The sequence below is a fragment of the Acipenser ruthenus genome, chromosome 44 (genome assembly GCF_902713425.1).
Source record: "Acipenser ruthenus chromosome 44, fAciRut3.2 maternal haplotype, whole genome shotgun sequence".
Taxonomy (NCBI): Eukaryota; Metazoa; Chordata; class Actinopteri; order Acipenseriformes; family Acipenseridae; genus Acipenser; species Acipenser ruthenus.
In genome coordinates this window covers 4,215,581-4,225,270 of record NC_081232.1, presented here as the reverse complement: position 1 = coordinate 4,225,270, position 9,690 = coordinate 4,215,581, and the positions used below count along the sequence as shown (strand labels likewise).

At 44.0% G+C, this 9,690-nt stretch overlaps 30 non-coding genes and 14 pseudogenes across 30 annotated transcripts; all 44 read right to left on the bottom strand.

The window, feature by feature from the left end:
• Window positions 1-57: 57 nt before the first annotated feature.
• Window positions 58-176, bottom strand: LOC131711309 (5S ribosomal RNA). The gene has a single exon (XR_009313192.1). It is a non-coding gene; the product is annotated as a 5S ribosomal RNA (ribosomal RNA).
• A 100-nt stretch (window positions 177-276) lies between these two features.
• On the bottom strand, window positions 277-395 carry LOC131709765 (5S ribosomal RNA). Its single transcript, XR_009311628.1, has one exon. It is a non-coding gene; the product is annotated as a 5S ribosomal RNA (ribosomal RNA).
• Window positions 396-495: 100 nt separating this feature from the next.
• LOC131715466 (5S ribosomal RNA) lies at window positions 496-604 on the bottom strand (annotated as a pseudogene).
• A 100-nt stretch (window positions 605-704) lies between these two features.
• On the bottom strand, window positions 705-823 carry LOC131712532 (5S ribosomal RNA). Its single transcript, XR_009314423.1, has one exon. It is a non-coding gene; the product is annotated as a 5S ribosomal RNA (ribosomal RNA).
• Window positions 824-923: 100 nt separating this feature from the next.
• On the bottom strand, window positions 924-1,042 carry LOC131712567 (5S ribosomal RNA). Its single transcript, XR_009314458.1, has one exon. It is a non-coding gene; the product is annotated as a 5S ribosomal RNA (ribosomal RNA).
• A 100-nt stretch (window positions 1,043-1,142) lies between these two features.
• Window positions 1,143-1,261, bottom strand: LOC131717534 (5S ribosomal RNA). The gene has a single exon (XR_009316421.1). It is a non-coding gene; the product is annotated as a 5S ribosomal RNA (ribosomal RNA).
• Window positions 1,262-1,361: 100 nt separating this feature from the next.
• On the bottom strand, window positions 1,362-1,480 carry LOC131711214 (5S ribosomal RNA). The gene has a single exon (XR_009313097.1). It is a non-coding gene; the product is annotated as a 5S ribosomal RNA (ribosomal RNA).
• Window positions 1,481-1,580: 100 nt separating this feature from the next.
• On the bottom strand, window positions 1,581-1,699 carry LOC131717533 (5S ribosomal RNA). The gene has a single exon (XR_009316420.1). It is a non-coding gene; the product is annotated as a 5S ribosomal RNA (ribosomal RNA).
• Window positions 1,700-1,799: 100 nt separating this feature from the next.
• On the bottom strand, window positions 1,800-1,908 carry LOC131714878 (5S ribosomal RNA; annotated as a pseudogene).
• A 100-nt stretch (window positions 1,909-2,008) lies between these two features.
• Window positions 2,009-2,127, bottom strand: LOC131712237 (5S ribosomal RNA). Its single transcript, XR_009314130.1, has one exon. It is a non-coding gene; the product is annotated as a 5S ribosomal RNA (ribosomal RNA).
• A 100-nt stretch (window positions 2,128-2,227) lies between these two features.
• LOC131717532 (5S ribosomal RNA) lies at window positions 2,228-2,346 on the bottom strand. Its single transcript, XR_009316419.1, has one exon. It is a non-coding gene; the product is annotated as a 5S ribosomal RNA (ribosomal RNA).
• Window positions 2,347-2,446: 100 nt separating this feature from the next.
• On the bottom strand, window positions 2,447-2,555 carry LOC131714877 (5S ribosomal RNA; annotated as a pseudogene).
• A 93-nt stretch (window positions 2,556-2,648) lies between these two features.
• Window positions 2,649-2,767, bottom strand: LOC131720217 (5S ribosomal RNA). The gene has a single exon (XR_009319115.1). It is a non-coding gene; the product is annotated as a 5S ribosomal RNA (ribosomal RNA).
• Window positions 2,768-2,881: 114 nt separating this feature from the next.
• LOC131712137 (5S ribosomal RNA) lies at window positions 2,882-3,000 on the bottom strand. The gene has a single exon (XR_009314027.1). It is a non-coding gene; the product is annotated as a 5S ribosomal RNA (ribosomal RNA).
• Window positions 3,001-3,114: 114 nt separating this feature from the next.
• LOC131717530 (5S ribosomal RNA) lies at window positions 3,115-3,233 on the bottom strand. Its single transcript, XR_009316417.1, has one exon. It is a non-coding gene; the product is annotated as a 5S ribosomal RNA (ribosomal RNA).
• A 100-nt stretch (window positions 3,234-3,333) lies between these two features.
• On the bottom strand, window positions 3,334-3,442 carry LOC131715983 (5S ribosomal RNA; annotated as a pseudogene).
• Window positions 3,443-3,542: 100 nt separating this feature from the next.
• Window positions 3,543-3,661, bottom strand: LOC131717529 (5S ribosomal RNA). Its single transcript, XR_009316416.1, has one exon. It is a non-coding gene; the product is annotated as a 5S ribosomal RNA (ribosomal RNA).
• A 114-nt stretch (window positions 3,662-3,775) lies between these two features.
• LOC131714876 (5S ribosomal RNA) lies at window positions 3,776-3,884 on the bottom strand (annotated as a pseudogene).
• Window positions 3,885-3,998: 114 nt separating this feature from the next.
• On the bottom strand, window positions 3,999-4,117 carry LOC131717528 (5S ribosomal RNA). Its single transcript, XR_009316415.1, has one exon. It is a non-coding gene; the product is annotated as a 5S ribosomal RNA (ribosomal RNA).
• Window positions 4,118-4,217: 100 nt separating this feature from the next.
• LOC131717527 (5S ribosomal RNA) lies at window positions 4,218-4,336 on the bottom strand. Its single transcript, XR_009316414.1, has one exon. It is a non-coding gene; the product is annotated as a 5S ribosomal RNA (ribosomal RNA).
• Window positions 4,337-4,450: 114 nt separating this feature from the next.
• Window positions 4,451-4,559, bottom strand: LOC131714875 (5S ribosomal RNA; annotated as a pseudogene).
• Window positions 4,560-4,659: 100 nt separating this feature from the next.
• Window positions 4,660-4,778, bottom strand: LOC131717526 (5S ribosomal RNA). Its single transcript, XR_009316413.1, has one exon. It is a non-coding gene; the product is annotated as a 5S ribosomal RNA (ribosomal RNA).
• A 100-nt stretch (window positions 4,779-4,878) lies between these two features.
• Window positions 4,879-4,997, bottom strand: LOC131713035 (5S ribosomal RNA). The gene has a single exon (XR_009314922.1). It is a non-coding gene; the product is annotated as a 5S ribosomal RNA (ribosomal RNA).
• Window positions 4,998-5,111: 114 nt separating this feature from the next.
• Window positions 5,112-5,230, bottom strand: LOC131717525 (5S ribosomal RNA). The gene has a single exon (XR_009316412.1). It is a non-coding gene; the product is annotated as a 5S ribosomal RNA (ribosomal RNA).
• Window positions 5,231-5,344: 114 nt separating this feature from the next.
• Window positions 5,345-5,463, bottom strand: LOC131713029 (5S ribosomal RNA). Its single transcript, XR_009314916.1, has one exon. It is a non-coding gene; the product is annotated as a 5S ribosomal RNA (ribosomal RNA).
• Window positions 5,464-5,563: 100 nt separating this feature from the next.
• On the bottom strand, window positions 5,564-5,672 carry LOC131714874 (5S ribosomal RNA; annotated as a pseudogene).
• Window positions 5,673-5,786: 114 nt separating this feature from the next.
• Window positions 5,787-5,905, bottom strand: LOC131717524 (5S ribosomal RNA). The gene has a single exon (XR_009316411.1). It is a non-coding gene; the product is annotated as a 5S ribosomal RNA (ribosomal RNA).
• A 111-nt stretch (window positions 5,906-6,016) lies between these two features.
• On the bottom strand, window positions 6,017-6,135 carry LOC131713763 (5S ribosomal RNA; annotated as a pseudogene).
• A 100-nt stretch (window positions 6,136-6,235) lies between these two features.
• Window positions 6,236-6,354, bottom strand: LOC131717523 (5S ribosomal RNA). Its single transcript, XR_009316410.1, has one exon. It is a non-coding gene; the product is annotated as a 5S ribosomal RNA (ribosomal RNA).
• Window positions 6,355-6,465: 111 nt separating this feature from the next.
• LOC131714873 (5S ribosomal RNA) lies at window positions 6,466-6,574 on the bottom strand (annotated as a pseudogene).
• Window positions 6,575-6,674: 100 nt separating this feature from the next.
• LOC131717522 (5S ribosomal RNA) lies at window positions 6,675-6,793 on the bottom strand. Its single transcript, XR_009316409.1, has one exon. It is a non-coding gene; the product is annotated as a 5S ribosomal RNA (ribosomal RNA).
• Window positions 6,794-6,893: 100 nt separating this feature from the next.
• LOC131712397 (5S ribosomal RNA) lies at window positions 6,894-7,012 on the bottom strand. The gene has a single exon (XR_009314290.1). It is a non-coding gene; the product is annotated as a 5S ribosomal RNA (ribosomal RNA).
• A 114-nt stretch (window positions 7,013-7,126) lies between these two features.
• On the bottom strand, window positions 7,127-7,245 carry LOC131720109 (5S ribosomal RNA). Its single transcript, XR_009319007.1, has one exon. It is a non-coding gene; the product is annotated as a 5S ribosomal RNA (ribosomal RNA).
• A 114-nt stretch (window positions 7,246-7,359) lies between these two features.
• Window positions 7,360-7,478, bottom strand: LOC131717521 (5S ribosomal RNA). The gene has a single exon (XR_009316408.1). It is a non-coding gene; the product is annotated as a 5S ribosomal RNA (ribosomal RNA).
• Window positions 7,479-7,592: 114 nt separating this feature from the next.
• LOC131710899 (5S ribosomal RNA) lies at window positions 7,593-7,711 on the bottom strand. Its single transcript, XR_009312782.1, has one exon. It is a non-coding gene; the product is annotated as a 5S ribosomal RNA (ribosomal RNA).
• Window positions 7,712-7,811: 100 nt separating this feature from the next.
• Window positions 7,812-7,920, bottom strand: LOC131714872 (5S ribosomal RNA; annotated as a pseudogene).
• A 100-nt stretch (window positions 7,921-8,020) lies between these two features.
• LOC131717519 (5S ribosomal RNA) lies at window positions 8,021-8,139 on the bottom strand. Its single transcript, XR_009316406.1, has one exon. It is a non-coding gene; the product is annotated as a 5S ribosomal RNA (ribosomal RNA).
• A 100-nt stretch (window positions 8,140-8,239) lies between these two features.
• On the bottom strand, window positions 8,240-8,348 carry LOC131716200 (5S ribosomal RNA; annotated as a pseudogene).
• A 100-nt stretch (window positions 8,349-8,448) lies between these two features.
• Window positions 8,449-8,557, bottom strand: LOC131716406 (5S ribosomal RNA; annotated as a pseudogene).
• Window positions 8,558-8,671: 114 nt separating this feature from the next.
• Window positions 8,672-8,790, bottom strand: LOC131717518 (5S ribosomal RNA). The gene has a single exon (XR_009316405.1). It is a non-coding gene; the product is annotated as a 5S ribosomal RNA (ribosomal RNA).
• A 92-nt stretch (window positions 8,791-8,882) lies between these two features.
• On the bottom strand, window positions 8,883-9,001 carry LOC131710687 (5S ribosomal RNA). Its single transcript, XR_009312569.1, has one exon. It is a non-coding gene; the product is annotated as a 5S ribosomal RNA (ribosomal RNA).
• A 114-nt stretch (window positions 9,002-9,115) lies between these two features.
• Window positions 9,116-9,234, bottom strand: LOC131717517 (5S ribosomal RNA). The gene has a single exon (XR_009316404.1). It is a non-coding gene; the product is annotated as a 5S ribosomal RNA (ribosomal RNA).
• A 100-nt stretch (window positions 9,235-9,334) lies between these two features.
• On the bottom strand, window positions 9,335-9,443 carry LOC131715982 (5S ribosomal RNA; annotated as a pseudogene).
• Window positions 9,444-9,543: 100 nt separating this feature from the next.
• On the bottom strand, window positions 9,544-9,652 carry LOC131715765 (5S ribosomal RNA; annotated as a pseudogene).
• Between the last annotated feature and the right edge of the window lie 38 nt (window positions 9,653-9,690).

Sequence of the window (9,690 nt, the reverse complement as noted above, 5' to 3'; positions counted from 1 at the left end):
GGGTGATTCCTCCAAAATTTCCTTTTGTCCTCCACACATTTCAATTGTAAAATGTAATGCCTGCAGCACTTGATATTCCCAGGTGGTCTCCCATCCAAGTACTAACCAAGCCCAACATTGCTTAGCTTCTAAGATCAGACGAGATCAGGCTTATTCAAGGTGGTGTGGCCGCAGGCGATTGCATTTCTGCTTTCATGACTTTTATGTTTAGTGAGCTGGGGGTGATTCCTCCAAAATTTCCTTTTGTCCTCCACACATTTCAATTGTAAAATGTAATGCCTGCAGCACTTGATATTCCCAGGTGGTCTCCCATCCAAGTACTAACCAAGCCCAACATTGCTTAGTTTCTGAGATCAGACGAGATCAGGCTTATTCAAGGTGGTGTGGCCGCAGGCGATTGCATTTCTGCTTTCATGACTTTTATGTTTAGTGAGCTGGGGGTGATTCCTCCAAAATTTCCTTTTGTCCTCCACACATTTCAATTGTAAAATGTAATGCCTGCAGCACTTGATATTCCCAGGTGGTCTCCCATTCAAGTACTAACCAAGCCCAACATTGCTTAGCTTCTGAGATCAGGCTTATTCAAGGTGGTGTGGCCGCAGGCGATTGCATTTCTGCTTTCATGACTTTTATGTTTAGTGAGCTGGGGGTGATTCCTCCAAAATTTCCTTTTGTCCTCCACACATTTCAATTGTAAAATGTAATGCCTGCAGCACTTGATATTCCCAGGTGGTCTCCCATCCAAGTACTAACCAAGCCCAACATTGCTTAGCTTCTGACATCAGACGAGATCAGGCTTATTCAAGGTGGTGTGGCCGCAGGCGATTGCATTTCTGCTTTCATGACTTTTATGTTTAGTGAGCTGGGGGTGATTCCTCCAAAATTTCCTTTTGTCCTCCACACATTTCAATTGGAAAATGTAATGCCTGCAGCACTTGATAATCCCAGGTGGTCTCCCATCCAAGTACTAACCAAGCCCAACATTGCTTAGCTTCTGAGATCAGACGAGATCAGGCTTATTCAAGGTGGTGTGGCCGCAGGCGATTGCATTTCTGCTTTCATGACTTTTATGTTTAGGGAGCTGGGGGTGATTCCTCCAAAATTTCCTTTTGTCCTCCACACATTTCAATTGTAAAATGTAATGCCTGCAGCACTTGATATTCCCAGGTGGTCTCCCATCCAAGTACTAACCAAGCCCAACATTGCTTAGCTTCTGAGATCAGACGAGATCAGGCTTATTCAAGGTGGTGTGGCCGCAGGCGATTGCATTTCTGCTTTCATGACTTTTATGTTTAGTGAGCTGGGGGTGATTCCTCCAAAATTTCCTTTTGTCCTCCACACATTTCAATTGTAAAATGTAATGCCTGCAGCACTTGATATTCCCAGGTGGTCTCCCATCCAAGTACTAACCAAACCCAACATTGCTTAGCTTCTGAGATCAGACGAGATCAGGCTTATTCAAGGTGGTGTGGCCGCAGGCGATTGCATTTCTGCTTTCATGACTTTTATGTTTAGGGAGCTGGGGGTGATTCCTCCAAAATTTCCTTTTGTCCTCCACACATTTCAATTGTAAAATGTAATGCCTGCAGCACTTGATATTCCCAGGTGGTCTCCCATCCAAGTACTAACCAAGCCCAACATTGCTTAGCTTCTGAGATCAGACGAGATCAGGCTTATTCAAGGTGGTGTGGCCGCAGGCGATTGCATTTCTGCTTTCATGACTTTTATGTTTAGTGAGCTGGGGGTGATTCCTCCAAAATTTCCTTTTGTCCTCCACACATTTCAATTGTAAAATGTAATGCCTGCAGCACTTGATATTCCCAGGTGGTCTCCCATCCAAGTACTAACCAAGCCCAACATTGCTTAGCTTCTGAGATCAGGCTTATTCAAGGTGGTGTGGCCGCAGGCGATTGCATTTCTGCTTTCATGACTTTTATGTTTAGTGAGCTGGGGGTGATTCCTCCAAAATTTCCTTTTGTCCTCCACACATTTCAATTGTAAAATGTAATGCCTGCAGCACTTGATATTCCCAGGTGGTCTCCCATCCAAGTACTAACCAAGCCCAACATTGCTTAGCTTATGAGATCAGACGAGATCAGGCTTATTCAAGGTGGTGTGGCCGCAGGCGATTGCATTTCTGCTTTCATGACTTTTATGTTTAGTGAGCTGGGGGTGATTCCTCCAAAATTTCCTTTTGTCCTCCACACATTTCAATTGAAAAATGTAATGCCTGCAGCACTTGATATTCCCAGGTGGTCTCCCATCCAAGTACTAACCAAGCCCAACATTGCTTAGCTTCTGAGATCAGACGAGATCAGGCTTATTCAAGGTGGTGTGGCCGCAGGCGATTGCATTTCTGCTTTCATGACTTTTATGTTTAGTGAGCTGGGGGTGATTCCTCCAAAATTTCCTTTTGTCCTCCACACATTTCAATTGTAAAATGTAATGCCTGCAGCACTTGATATTCCCAGGTGGTCTCCCATCCAAGTACTAACCAAGCCCAACATTGCTTAGCTTCTGAGATCAGGCTTATTCAAGGTGGTGTGGCCGCAGGCGATTGCATTTCTGCTTTCATGACTTTTATGTTTAGTGAGCTGGGGGTGATTCCTCCAAAATTTCCTTTTGTCCTCCACACATTTCAATTGTAATGCCTGCAGCACTTGATATTCCCAGGTGGTCTCCCATCCAAGTACTAACCAAGCCCAACATTGCTTAGCTTCTGAGATCAGACGAGATCAGGCTTATTCAAGGTGGTATGGCCGCAGGCGATTGCATTTCTGCTTTCATGACTTTTATGTTTAGGGAGCTGGGGGTGATTCCTCCAAAATTTCCCTTTGGCCTCCACACATTTCAATTGTAAAATGTAATTACAAAAATGTAATGCCTGCAGCACTTGATATTCCCAGGTGGTTTCCCATCCAAGTACTAACCAAGCCCAACATTGCTTAGCTTCTGAGATCAGACGAGATCAGGCTTATTCAAGGTGGTGTGGCCGCAGGAGATTGCATTTCTGCTTCCATGACTTTTATGTTTAGTGAGCTGGGGGTGATTCCTCCAAAATTTCCTTTTGGCCTCCACACATTTCAATTGTAAAATGTAATTACAAAAATGTAATGCCTGCAGCACTTGATATTCCCAGGTGGTCTCCCATCCAAGTACTAACCAAGCCCAACATTGCTTAGCTTCTGAGATCAGACGAGATCAGGCTTATTCAAGGTGGTGTGGCCGCAGGCGATTGCATTTCTGCTTTCATGACTTTTATGTTTAGTGAGCTGGGGGTGATTCCTCCAAAATTTCCTTTTGTCCTCCACACATTTCAATTGTAAAATGTAATGCCTGCAGCACTTGATATTCCCAGGTGGTCTCCCATCCAAGTACTAACCAAGCCCAATATTGCTTAGCTTCTGAGATCAGGCTTATTCAAGGTGGTGTGGCCGCAGGCGATTGCATTTCTGCTTTCATGACTTTTATGTTTAGTGAGCTGGGGGTGATTCCTCCAAAATTTCCTTTTGTCCTCCACACATTTCAATTGTAAAATGTAATGCCTGCAGCACTTGATATTCCCAGGTGGTCTCCCATCCAAGTACTAACCAAGCCCAACATTGCTTAGCTTCTGAGATCAGACGAGATCAGGCTTATTCAAGGTGGTGTGGCCGCAGGCGATTGCATTTCTGCTTTCATGACTTTTATGTTTAGGGAGCTGGGGGTGATTCCTCCAAAATTTCCTTTTGTCCTCCACACATTTCAATTGTAAAATGTAATTACAAAAATGTAATGCCTGCAGCACTTGATATTCCCAGGTGGTCTCCCATCCAAGTACTAACCAAGCCCAACATTGCTTAGCTTCTGAGATCAGGCTTATTCAAGGTGGTGTGGCCGCAGGCGATTGCATTTCTGCTTTCATGACTTTTATGTTTAGGGAGCTGGGGGTGATTCCTCCAAAATTTCCTTTTCTCCTCCACACATTTCAATTGTAAAATGTAATTACAAAAATGTAATGCCTGCAGCACTTGATATTCCCAGGTGGTCTCCCATCCAAGTACTAACCAAGCCCAACATTGCTTAGCTTCTGAGATCAGACGAGATCAGGCTTATTCAAGGTGGTGTGGCCGCAGGCGATTGCATTTCTGCTTTCATGACTTTTATGTTTAGTGAGCTGGGGGTGATTCCTCCAAAATTTCCATTTGTCCTCCACACATTTCAATTGTAAAATGTAATGCCTGCAGCACTTGATATTCCCAGGTGGTCTCCCATCCAAGTACTAACCAAGCCCAACATTGCTTAGCTTCTGAGATCAGACGAGATCAGGCTTATTCAAGGTGGTGTGGCCGCAGGCGACTGCATTTCTGCTTTCATGACTTTTATGTTTAGGGAGCTGGGGTTGATTCCTCCAAAATTTCCTTTTGTCCTCCACACATTTCAATTGTAAAATGTAATTACAAAAATGTAATGCCTGCAGCACTTGATATTCCCAGGTGGTCTCCCATCCAAGTACTAACCAAGCCCAACATTGCTTAGCTTCTGAGATCAGGCTTATTCAAGGTGGTGTGGCCGCAGGCGATTGCATTTCTGCTTTCATGACTTTTATGTTTAGTGAGCTGGGGGTGATTCCTCCAAAATTTCCTTTTGTCCTCCACACATTTCAATTGTAAAATGTAATGCCTGCAGCACTTGATATTCCCAGGTGGTCTCCCATCCAAGTACTAACCAAGCCCAACATTGCTTAGCTTCTGAGATCAGACGAGATCAGGCTTATTCAAGGTGGTGTGGCCGCAGGCGATTGCATTTCTGCTTTCATGACTTTTATGTTTAGTGAGCTGGGGGTGATTCCTCCAAAATTTCCTTTTGTCCTCCACACATTTCAATTGTAAAATGTAATGCCTGCAGCACTTGATATTCCCAGGTGGTCTCTCATCCAAGTACTAACCAAGCCCAACATTGCTTAGCTTCTGAGATCAGACGAGATCAGGCTTATTCAAGGGGGTGTGGCCGCAGGCGATTGCATTTCTGCTTTCATGACTTTTATGTTTAGTGAGCTGGGGGTGATTCCTCCAAAATTTCCTTTTGTCCTCCACACATTTCAATTGTAAAATGTAATTACAAAAATGTAATGCCTGCAGCACTTGATATTCCCAGGTGGTCTCCCATCCAAGTACTAACCAAGCCCAACATTGCTTAGCTTCTGAGATCAGACGAGATCAGGCTTATTCAAGGTGGTGTGGCCGCAGGCGATTGCATTTCTGCTTTCATGACTTTTATGTTTAGTGAGCTGGGGGTGATTCCTCCAAAATTTCCTTTTGTCCTCCACACATTTCAATTGTAAAATGTAATTACAAAAATGTAATGCCTGCAGCACTTGATATTCCCAGGTGGTCTCCCATCCAAGTACTAACCAAGCCCAACATTGCTTAGCTTCTGAGATCAGACAAGATCAGGCTTATTCAAGGTGGTGTGGCCGCAGGTGATTGCATTTCTGCTTTCATGACTTTTATGTTTAGTGAGCTGGGGGTGATTCCTCCAAAATTTCCTTTTGTCCTCCACACATTTCAATTGTAAAATGTAATGCCTGCAGCACTTGATATTCCCAGGTGGTCTCCCATCCAAGTACTAACCAAGCCCAACATTGCTTAGCTTCTGAGATCAGGCTTATTCAAGGTGGTGTGGCCGCAGGCGATTGCATTTCTGCTTTCATGACTTTTATGTTTAGTGAGCTGGGGGTGATTCCTCCAAAATTTCCTTTTGTCCTCCACACATTTCAATTGTAAAATGTAATTACAAAAATGTAATGCCTGCAGCACTTGATATTCCCAGGTGGTCTCCCATCCAAGTACTAACCAAGCCCAACATTGCTTAGCTTCTGAGATCAGACGAGATCAGGCTTATTCAAGGTGGTGTGGCCGCAGGCGATTGCATTTCTGCTTTCATGACTTTTATGTTTAGTGAGCTGGGGGTGATTCCTCCAAAATTTCCTTTTGTCCACACATTTCTATTGTAAAATGTAATTACAAAAATGTAATGCCTGCAGCACTTGATATTCCCAGGTGGTCTCCCATCCAAGTACTAACCAAGCCCAACATTGCTTAGCTTCTGAGATCAGACAAAATCAGGCTTATTCAAGGTGGTGTGGCCGCAGGTGATTGCATTTCTGCTTTCATGACTTTTATGTTTAGTGAGCTGGGGGTGATTCCTCCAAAATTTCCATTTGTCCTCCACGCATTTCAATTGTAAAATGTAATGCCTGCAGCACTTGATATTCCCAGGTGGTCTCCCATCCAAGTACTAACCAAGCCCAACATTGCTTAGCTTCTGAGATCAGACGAGATCAGGCTTATTCAAGGTGGTGTGGCCGCAGGCGACTGCATTTCTGCTTTCATGACTTTTATGTTTAGGGAGCTGGGGTTGATTCCTCCAAAATTTCCTTTTGTCCACACATTTCAATTGTAAAATGTAATTACAAAAATGTAATGCCTGCAGCACTTGATATTCCCAGGTGGTCTCCCATCCAAGTACTAACCAAGCCCAACATTGCTTAGCTTCTGAGATCAGGCTTATTCAAGGTGGTGTGGCCGCAGGCGATTGCATTTCTGCTTTCATGACTTTTATGTTTAGTGAGCTGGGGGTATTTCCTCCAAAATTTCCTTTTGTCCTCCACACATTTCAATTGTAAAATGTAATGCCTGCAGCACTTGATATTCCCAGGTGGTCTCCCATCCAAGTACTAACCAAGCCCAACATTGCTTAGCTTCTGAGATCAGACGAGATCAGGCTTATTCAAGGTGGTGTGGCCGCAGGCGATTGCATTTCTGCTTTCATGACTTTTATGTTTAGTGAGCTGGGGGTGATTCCTCCAAAATTTCCTTTTGTCCTCCACACATTTCAATTGTAAAATGTAATGCCTGCAGCACTTGATATTCCCAGGTGGTCTCTCATCCAAGTACTAACCAAGCCCAACATTGCTTAGCTTCTGAGATCAGACGAGATCAGGCTTATTCAAGGTGGTGTGGCCGCAGGCGATTGCATTTCTGCTTTCATGACTTTTATGTTTAGTGAGCTGGGGGTGATTCCTCCAAAATTTCCTTTTGGCCTCCACACATTTCAATTGTAAAATGTAATTACAAAAATGTAATGCCTGCAGCACTTGATATTCCCAGGTGGTCTCCCATCCAAGTACTAACCAAGCCCAACATTGCTTAGCTTCTGAGATCAGACGAGATCAGGCTTATTCAAGGTGGTATGGCCGCAGGCGATTGCATTTCTGCTTTCATGACTTTTATGTTTAGGGAGCTGGGGGTGATTCCTCCAAAATTTCCCTTTGGCCTCCACACATTTCAATTGTAAAATGTAATTACAAAAATGTAATGCCTGCAGCACTTGATATTCCCAGGTGGTCTCCCATCCAAGTACTAACCAAGCCCAACATTGCTTAGCTTCTGAGATCAGACGAGATCAGGCTTATTCAAGGTGGTGTGGCCGCAGGCGATTGCATTTCTGCTTCCATGACTTTTATGTTTAGTGAGCTGGGGGTGATTCCTCCAAAATTTCCTTTTGGCCTCCACACATTTCAATTGTAAAATGTAATTACAAAAATGTAATGCCTGCAGCACTTGATATTCCCAGGTGGTCTCCCATCCAAGTACTAACCAAGCCCAACATTGCTTAGCTTCTGAGATCAGACGAAATCAGGCTTATTCAAGGTGGTGTGGCCGCAGGCGATTGCATTTCTGCTTTCATGACTTTTATGTTTAGTGAGCTGGGGGTGATTCCTCCAAAATTTCCTTTTGTCCTCCACACATTTCAATTGTAAAATGTAATGCCTGCAGCACTTGATATTCCCAGGTGGTCTCCCATCCAAGTACTAACCAAGCCCAACATTGCTTAGCTTCTGAGATCAGGCTTATTCAAGGTGGTGTGGCCGCAGGCGATTGCATTTCTGCTTTCATGACTTTTATGTTTAGTGAGCTGGGGGTGATTCCTCCAAAATTTCCTTTTGTCCTCCACACATTTCAATTGTAAAATGTAATGCCTGCAGCACTTGATATTCCCAGGTGGTCTCCCATCCAAGTACTAACCAAGCCCAACATTGCTTAGCTTCTGAGATCAGACGAGATCAGGCTTATTCAAGGTGGTGTGGCCGCAGGCGATTGCATTTCTGCTTTCATGACTTTTATGTTTAGGGAGCTGGGGGTGATTCCTCCAAAATTTCCTTTTGTCCTCCACACATTTCAATTGTAAAATGTAATGCCTGCAGCACTTGATATTCCCAGGTGGTCTCCCATCCAAGTACTAACCAAGCCCAACATTGCTTAGCTTCTGAGATCAGACTTATTCAAGGTGGTGTGGCCGCAGGAGATTGCATTTCTGCTTTCATGACTTTTATGTTTAGTGAGCTGGGGGTGATTCCTCCAAAATTTCCTTTTGTCCTCCACACATTTCAATTGTAAAATGTAATGCCTGCAGCACTTGATATTCCCAGGTGGTCTCTCATCCAAGTACTAACCAAGCCCAACATTGCTTAGCTTCTGAGATCAGACTTATTCAAGGTGGTGTGGCCGCAGGCGATTGCATTTCTGCTTTCATGACTTTTATGTTTAGTGAGCTGGGGGTGATTCCTCCAAAATTTCCTTTTGGCCTCCACACATTTCAATTGTAAAATGTAATTACAAAAATGTAATGCCTGCAGCACTTGATATTCCCAGGTGGTCTCCCATCCAAGTACTAACCAAGCCCAACATTGCTTAGCTTCTGAGATCAGACGAGATCAGGCTTATTCAAGGTGGTGTGGCCGCAGGCGATTGCATTTCTGCTTTCATGACTTTTATGTTTAGTGAGCTGGGGGTGATTCCTCCAAAATTTCCTCCACACATTTCAATTGTAAAATGTAATGCCTGCAGCACTTGATATTCCCAGGTGGTCTCCCATCCAAGTACTAACCAAGCCCAACATTGCTTAGCTTCTGAGATCAGACGAGATCAGGCTTATTCAAGGTGGTGTGGCCGCAGGAGATTGCATTTCTGCTTCCATGACTTTTATGTTTAGTGAGCTGGGGGTGATTCCTCCAAAATTTCCTTTTGGCCTCCACACATTTCAATTGTAAAATGTAATTACAAAAATGTAATGCCTGCAGCACTTGATATTCCCAGGTGGTCTCCCATCCAAGTACTAACCAAGCCCAACATTGCTTAGCTTCTGAGATCAGACGAGATCAGGCTTATTCAAGGTGGTGTGGCCGCAGGCGATTGCATTTCTGCTTTCATGACTTTTATGTTTAGTGAGCTGGGGGTGATTCCTCCAAAATTTCCTTTTGTCCTCCACACATTTCAATTGTAAAATGTAATGCCTGCAGCACTTGATATTCCCAGGTGGTCTCCCATCCAAGTACTAACCAAGCCCAATATTGCTTAGCTTCTGAGATCAGGCTTATTCAAGGTGGTGTGGCCGCAGGCGATTGCATTTCTGCTTTCATGACTTTTATGTTTAGTGAGCTGGGGGTGATTCCTCCAAAATTTCCTTTTGTCCTCCACACATTTCAATTGTAAAATGTAATGCCTGCAGCACTTGATATTCCCAGGTGGTCTCCCATCCAAGTACTAACCAAGCCCAACATTGCTTAGCTTCTGAGATCAGACTTATTCAAGGTGGTGTGGCCGCAGGCGATTGCATTTCTGCTTTCATGACTTTTATGTTTAGGGA